The following is a 7,357-nucleotide window of genomic DNA, read 5'->3' as shown; positions in this document are numbered from 1 at the left end:
ACACCCATGGTTTCCAGCCAAACAAAAGACAGGCATATGAGTTGAACATTTACCTCAGGTAGATACACTCCTTGGAGAGAATAATCATGGGAGAAAGAAGGGCTGCTTATGCACAGAGAGACAGCTCGGGGGCAGGAGTGTAGGGAAGGATGGACACTGGGAAGAGGTAACTATTGGGAGGAAGTGGGAAGGGAGTTGTTGCATTGTGGTAAACTGTGCTCAATGTCATGAGACAAAGTGTATGTGAACTGCTGTATGGAAAGTGAATTTGCTCTGTAAATCTTCACCCAAATCAGAAATAAAAAAGAAAAAGAAAAAGAAATCAGATTTCATATTACATTGGGCAAATCTGCTGCAAAAGACCTCTTTATAGTGTTAAAGAACAAAGATGTCACTTTGAAGACTAAGATGTGCTTAATTAACCCAAGCCATGGTATTTTCAATCATCTTATATGCATATGAAAGCTGGACAATGAATAAGGAAGACCAAAGAAGAGTTGATGCTTTTGAATTATGATGTTGGCAAAGAATACTGTAAGTACCATGCACTGCCAGAAGAACAAACATAAATGGCCAGACTTTGTTTCACCTACCTTGGTCGTGTTATTAGATGGGATCCTTCCCTGGAGAAGGATATCATGCTTGGTAAAGTAGACAGTCAGTGAAAATGGGGACACCCTCAACAAGATGCATTTTCACAGTGGCAGCAGTGATGGGCTAAAGTATAACAAGTATTGTGAGTCTGGTACACACCTATGCAGTGTTTCTGTCTTTTGTATATAGGGTCACTATGAGTTGGAGCCAACTTGATGGCACCTAGCAACAACAACAACAATAACCATTTAGACTTTTCACTTTTCATTCATAAGGTGTCTGGGAATGACTGAGGGGTCCTCACTCAGAAACATGGAAGACAACAAAGACCAGTCTGCCTCCAACTAGATTTAGTTGCCAGGGATTACCTTTCTTGCCTCAGAGCAGTTGCTGCCATGTCCAGTCTAGTGAAAGCAAAGGCAGATATAGTTTCAGGAAACTTCCTGGACACGAATGTTCCTCATGCAGTGTCCATTTAAAATTCCACTTTAACACAGCATTTTTAAGCTAACAGGCTGACTTCTTATGATGTATGCCTTTATCATTCAGTTACATATAGCTGACTGCTAAACCAGCCACAATTTGACCCAGTCCAGATGATGGTAATCACTCCCCTCCCATGATTATTTAGACTTAATTGAACAACCATGTCTCCTAGAAAGGATTTGAAGGAAACTCCTCTTTTTAATCCTGATTTAATTCTATTTGTAGATGTGTCATATTTAAGACTTGCCCTCAGCATTCTCTCCAACCTAAATAAAAAATAGTCCCTTATTAGCAGACCTCTTAGAAGTCCTTTTGCTCCTCTCTGAGATTCCTGTCATCAAAATACAAGCCATCAGCCTAAGAGAATACCTCAAACAGAGGAATTAAAGGATACACGTTAGCAAATAAAACAGCTAAACAGGCTACTTCCTACATCCTCCTTATCCTTATGATAGCTAAAGGAACTTTCATGCATGATCATGATCACTCAATTTATGATGAAAACAAGGGAGATAAGAATGTCCATGATGTGTCCATGGCAGATATGACCCCTTCAGAAGTCACTTCAGAAAGTCTTAAAAAACAGCAGACTGCTGCCATTGCAGAATTGAAGATAGGAAAGAGTCAGATTGCTCTTTTGACACCATTTCTAGGTTATGAATGTGGCCTAATGATAAACCTGTCTTTCCCAGGTCTCTACATGTCTGTATGGTGATGACTTTGCATATGAATTACTATATAAGACAACATAAAATAATTGAAACCTTGAAGAAATACTGCTGGGGCAATTATTTTTTTTAAGCTAATGAATAGCTCATCAAACATTGCTGGCTTTGCCCTCATTATAACCCTGGGAAGCACCTTTAAGTGCCTTCAGGAAAATACTCCTTGCCCTCTTGGTCTATACTTGAATGGCAATTAGACTTTTTTCAACTCCCACCATCAGATGGCTACAATTATGTTTTTACTTATGATGAGTTTACTCTCACACTGGGTGGAAGTCTTTCCATATTGTTGTTGTTGTTAGGTGTTGTCGAGTTGTTTCTGACTCATAGTAACCTTATGTACAACAGAATGAAACACTGCCTGGTCCTGTGACAGCCTCATGATCCCTGCTATACATGAGCCCATCACTTCAGCCACTGTGTCAATCCATCTTGTTGAGGGCCTTCTCTTTAATTGACCCTCCATTTTATCAAGCATGATATCCTTCTCCAGGGAATGGTCCCTTCTCACAACATGACCAAAGTAGGTGAGACGAATTCTAGCCAATCTCGCTTCCAAGGAGCATTCTGTCTGCAATTCTTCTAGGACAAACTTGTTCTTCTGGCAGTCCAAGGTACTTTCGGTATTCTTTGCCCACACCACATATTAAAAGCATCGACTCTTCTTTGGTCTTCCTTATTCATTTTCCAGCTTTCACATGCATGTTAGGCTGTTGAAACTACAATGCTTAGCTGCACCTTAGTTGTCAAGGAGACATCTTTGCTCTTTCACACTCGAAAGAAGTCTTTTGCAGCAGATTTGCCCAAGACAATCCCCCTTCTAATGCCTTGACTGCTGCTTCCATTGGTATTGATGGTAGAACCAAGTAATATGAAGTCTTTGGCAACTTCAATCTTTTCTCCATTTATCGTGATGCTGCTTATTGGTCCAGTTGTGAGGACTTTTGTTCTCTTTATATTGAGTTGTAATCCATACTGCAGACTACTCTTTAATCTTCATCAGTAAGTGCTTCAAGTCATCCTCACTTTCAGCAAGCAAAGTTGTGTCATCTGTGTATCGCAGATTATTAATGAGTCTTCCTCCAATCCTGATGCCACATTCTTCTTCATATAGTCCAGCCTCTCGAATTATTTACTCAGCATATAGATTGAATAATTAAGGTGAAAGAATACAACCCTGACACACTCCCTTCCTGATTTGAAACCATGCAGTATGTCCTTGTATAGCCTCCTGTTCTATGTACAGTTCCTCATGAGTACAATTAAGTATTCTGGAATTTCCATTCTTGTCAACATTATACATAATTTTTTATGATCCTCACAATTGAATGCTTTTGCATAGTCAATAAAACACAAGCTAACATCTTTCAGGTATTCTTTACTTTCAGCCAAGATCCATCTGTCATCAGCTATGATATCCCTGGTTCCATGTCCTTTCCATATACAAATGCTATTGCTATGGTGGTGGCCAAGAAATTATTAGAAAATATCGACACTTCTGGTAAGATGGCAGAATAGGCAGACTAGCTCCACAGACCCTTTTCAACAAAGAAAAAACAAACCAATTGACAGAGATACAGAAGACAATCCCGGAGCCCTGAACTTTGAAAGGAAGTATACAGAAGTGGATTAGGCACCCACTAGTGGAAAAACCTAAACAAAAACAGTGAGTACAGAGATGGTTAGAGCAGTGGATTGTCAGCTACTCTGACAGGACCAACAGTCTGAATATTTCTAAGTAGTGGTAGGACCTGAGAATTGACCTAAAGATCAGCCCTGGTTGCCAGGGGCTGGAGGGATGACTGTGCTGGTGGCCTGAGACTAGGAAAGGAAACAGCAAGGAGGCATACAACCTGAGCTGTGGATTTTCAGTTGTCTGGAAGGTGCAGCCATTTTGATTGCTTACACGTGGCAGCCATTTTGGATATTTAAGTGACCAAGGTGTAGCCATTTTGAATGTTTACAAGTGATGGTCATTTTGGATTTTAAAGTGATAACATTCTCATTTGGACTCCAGGGACTTAACAATGGGCTCCATTTACCAAGAAGAGTAGGGATATAGAGGAGGCACAATAGAAAAGGAGACAGGTGGCGAGTGTGTAAGTACTGCCAACTAGTGAATAGAGGAGCACACAGTACAGTACCCTTCTTAAGTGTTAACATACAAACAAAGAATACAAAGATCATGGGCAAGTCACTGCAACATACAATCACCAATTAAATATAAACACAAAAAGGTCACAATGCCTTGGAGACAACAGAGCATCACAGTCCACACAAAGAAGCAAGATAAAGCTGGAGAAACAAGGGACCAAGATACAGACCCAGAACACAACCCTGAGGAAGGCACAGCATTGGAACTCCCTGATGAGGAAGTTAAAAGAATTATATTAAGGTACCTTCAATGTATTGAGAAATGGATCAAGGAAAACACTGACAAAATTCAGGAAAGCATAGAGAAAACCCAAGAACAATTTTGAAAGACAATACAAGTACAAAATAACAAAATAAATGAAAAATTAGAAATGATACAAAATCTACAGACAGAAATCCAGAAGATTAATACTAAATTTTCAGAAACAGAATGAGCAAAGAAGTAGAATCGAATCAACGGAAGACAGAATTAATGAGATTGAAGGCAAATACCTCAATATTTCTTTGGAAGGGGATCAATAGAAAAAAGATCAAAAGAAAATGAAGAAAGCCTCAGGTTCACGTGGGATAACATCAAAAGGAATAACCTATGTGCAACAGGAATTCCAGAACAGGAAGAGACAAATAAAACCACAGAAAAAATTATCAAAGATTTGTTGGAAGAGAATTTCCCTGGTATAATGAAAGATGAGAATATAACCATTCAAGAAGTCCAATGAACCCCAAACAGGATAGACCCCAGAAGAAAAATCACCAAGAAATAGCATCATCAAACTCACCAAAACCAAAGACAGAGAAAGAATCCTGAAAGCAGCATGGGATAAACGAAAAGTTACCTACAAGGGGCAACCAATAAGAATAAGCTCAGATTTCTCAGCAGAAACCATGCAGGCAAGAAGACAATGGTATGGTATATATAAAACCCTGAAAGTGAAAAATTTCCAACCAAGAATTATATACGCAGCAAAATTGTCCCTTAAATATGATGGTGAAATTAGGATATTTCTAGATAAGCAGAAATTAAGGGAATTTGTTAAAACCAGACCAACCTTACAAGAGATGCTAAAGGGGGTCCTTTGGACAGAGAACAAACAACAGAAAACAACAATCCAATTAAAAAAATGGGCAGAAGACACGAATGGACACTTCACCAAAGAGGATATTCAGGTGGCCAGCAAATACATGAAGAAATGTTCATGTTATTAGCTATCAGAGAGATGTAATCAAAACAACAATGAGATAGCATCTCACCCAGCACTAATGGCAAAGTTCAACAAGATAGAAAATAACAAATGCTGGTGAGGATGTGGAGAGATTGGGACTCTCATACACTGCTGGTGGGACTGTAAAATGATATAACCACTGTGGAAAATAGTATGGTGATTCCTTAAAAAGCTGGAATTAGAAATACCATTTGACCCAGCAATTCCATTACTTAGTATATATCCTAAAGAAGTGAGAACAGATATATGCACACCCATGTTCATTGCAGCACTATTTACAATAGCAAAAAGATGGAAGCAACCTACATGCACATCAACAGAAGAATCAATAACCAAACTATGGTACATACACACAGTGGAATACTATGCAACCCTAAAAAATAGTGTAGAATCTGCAAAACACAACATAATATGGATTAACTTGGAGGACATTGTGCTGAGTGAAAAGAAGTCAATCACAGATGGATGAATATAGTATTAGTTCATTATTATAAAAAATCAAAGATACATGGAAAGAAATTTTCTTTGTTGGTTACAAGGATTGGGAGGGGAGGGGAGAGAACACTGGAAAAAAAAAAAAGCATTGACCCACGTCACTTTAGTCTTGTGTATTTCACTGTACATAAATTACTTCAATAAAATGCATTTAAAGAAAAAAAAGGAAGAAAAGAAAGAGAATATCATTCCCACTTGGAGAGCTTCAAAAAGTCTCTGCAGTGACTGGGGTATTCACTTTACTGGGCAAATTATTCAAGAGATATGTAAACAGTTTCCAATTGATCAAATAGTGCCACCTACAATCCTCTGCACTGGTGGAAAGAACCAATAGTCATATTAAAACCCAAATAGCCAAACTTTGTGAGTCATTGTCCCTACCCTGGAGAAGAATTCTTCCCTTATTGCTTTTAAATTTCAGATTTACTTCATTTGGAAAGCAAAAAATCACTCCCAATGAGATAGTAACTAGGAAACCCGTGATCTTGCCATATATGGCTTGCAACAATCCTGTTTTGGTTACCTCTGTGCTTCTCTAACAGAAAATACCACAAATGGAATGGCTTGAACAAACAGGAGTTTATTCTCTTACAGTGTGGAGGCTTTAAGTCCAAATTCAAAGGGCAGGCTCTAGGGGCTGGGTGAAAGCCCCTCAACCTTGGGGTATAGCTCTTCCTCCTGCTCCTGGCCCACTGAAGTTAGAGGCTTTTCTTCACTCAGACAGCTGCTGGCTGCTGAGACCGACAAGCTCAAGGTTGACAAGTGAAAAGGCACAGTCCCAATATTACCCAACTACACAGCAGGCCACTAATCCAAGTCCATTGAAAGTCCCAAGATCTGCAGAGCATGGCAGGCTGCTGAACAGTGACATGGCTACATGCATGATTCAAGCATTCCATAAGCTATAGACCATTCCCCAAGTTTTCTCCTCATATACAGGAAGCAGACCATATTCCTAAAGCAGCTACTCAGCTGCTCACAGTACACCATGGAGTTGATTACCAGTCTCATCATGGGGAATACTACATCCAGGCCCAGCTAAATTGGCACACAAACTTAACTACCACAAATCCCAATTTATTATGACAAGATATACTTAAATATTGCCAATCTGTGATGCATTAGTAAAAAATATATTTTTCTTAAAATTCAAGAAGCTTTTAATAATCTATTAGGAAAGGTATTCACTAAAGCATTTCTTTGAATCTCACAGGAAAGAAGTCTAGTTAGTGCTCCTCTCCAACCCTTGCACCACCAGGCTAGAAGGAGTGAACTCTTGTGTCCATCTCTCACAACTAAAGAAGGCTAATGGACCTGCCTGGGCTTGTGAACCCACTGAGGACATACAGATCATCCTCAAATGCTGTGACAGCCAGAAGTAGATGACTTTGGAAGTAGATCGTGCTTTGCAAGATCATAGGACAACACTACATACAAGTTGTTAAAATTTTTGTAGTTTGCCTCATAGTTTTTGCTATTCTTTTGTTGATCACTTTATAGTGTTATTGTGGTATAATCCTCTGCTTTAACATTTTACTCTTCCTATGCGAGTAATCATAGGAAGGAGTAGCAGGCCGGAAGAGCAGGAGAAAGGGGATAAAAAGTCAGGAAGCCAGACAGAGGTACAGTCAGCCACAGGGACCCAGTTGGGGGTGATACAAGAGGTCTCCAACAGCAAGA

Source organism: Orycteropus afer, unplaced genomic scaffold (genome assembly GCF_000298275.1).
Source record: "Orycteropus afer afer isolate SDZICR_OR568_19922 unplaced genomic scaffold, OryAfe1.0 scaffold00024, whole genome shotgun sequence".
NCBI classification, from domain to species: domain Eukaryota; kingdom Metazoa; phylum Chordata; class Mammalia; order Tubulidentata; family Orycteropodidae; genus Orycteropus; species Orycteropus afer.
Note: the sequence above shows the minus strand (reverse complement) of the source record.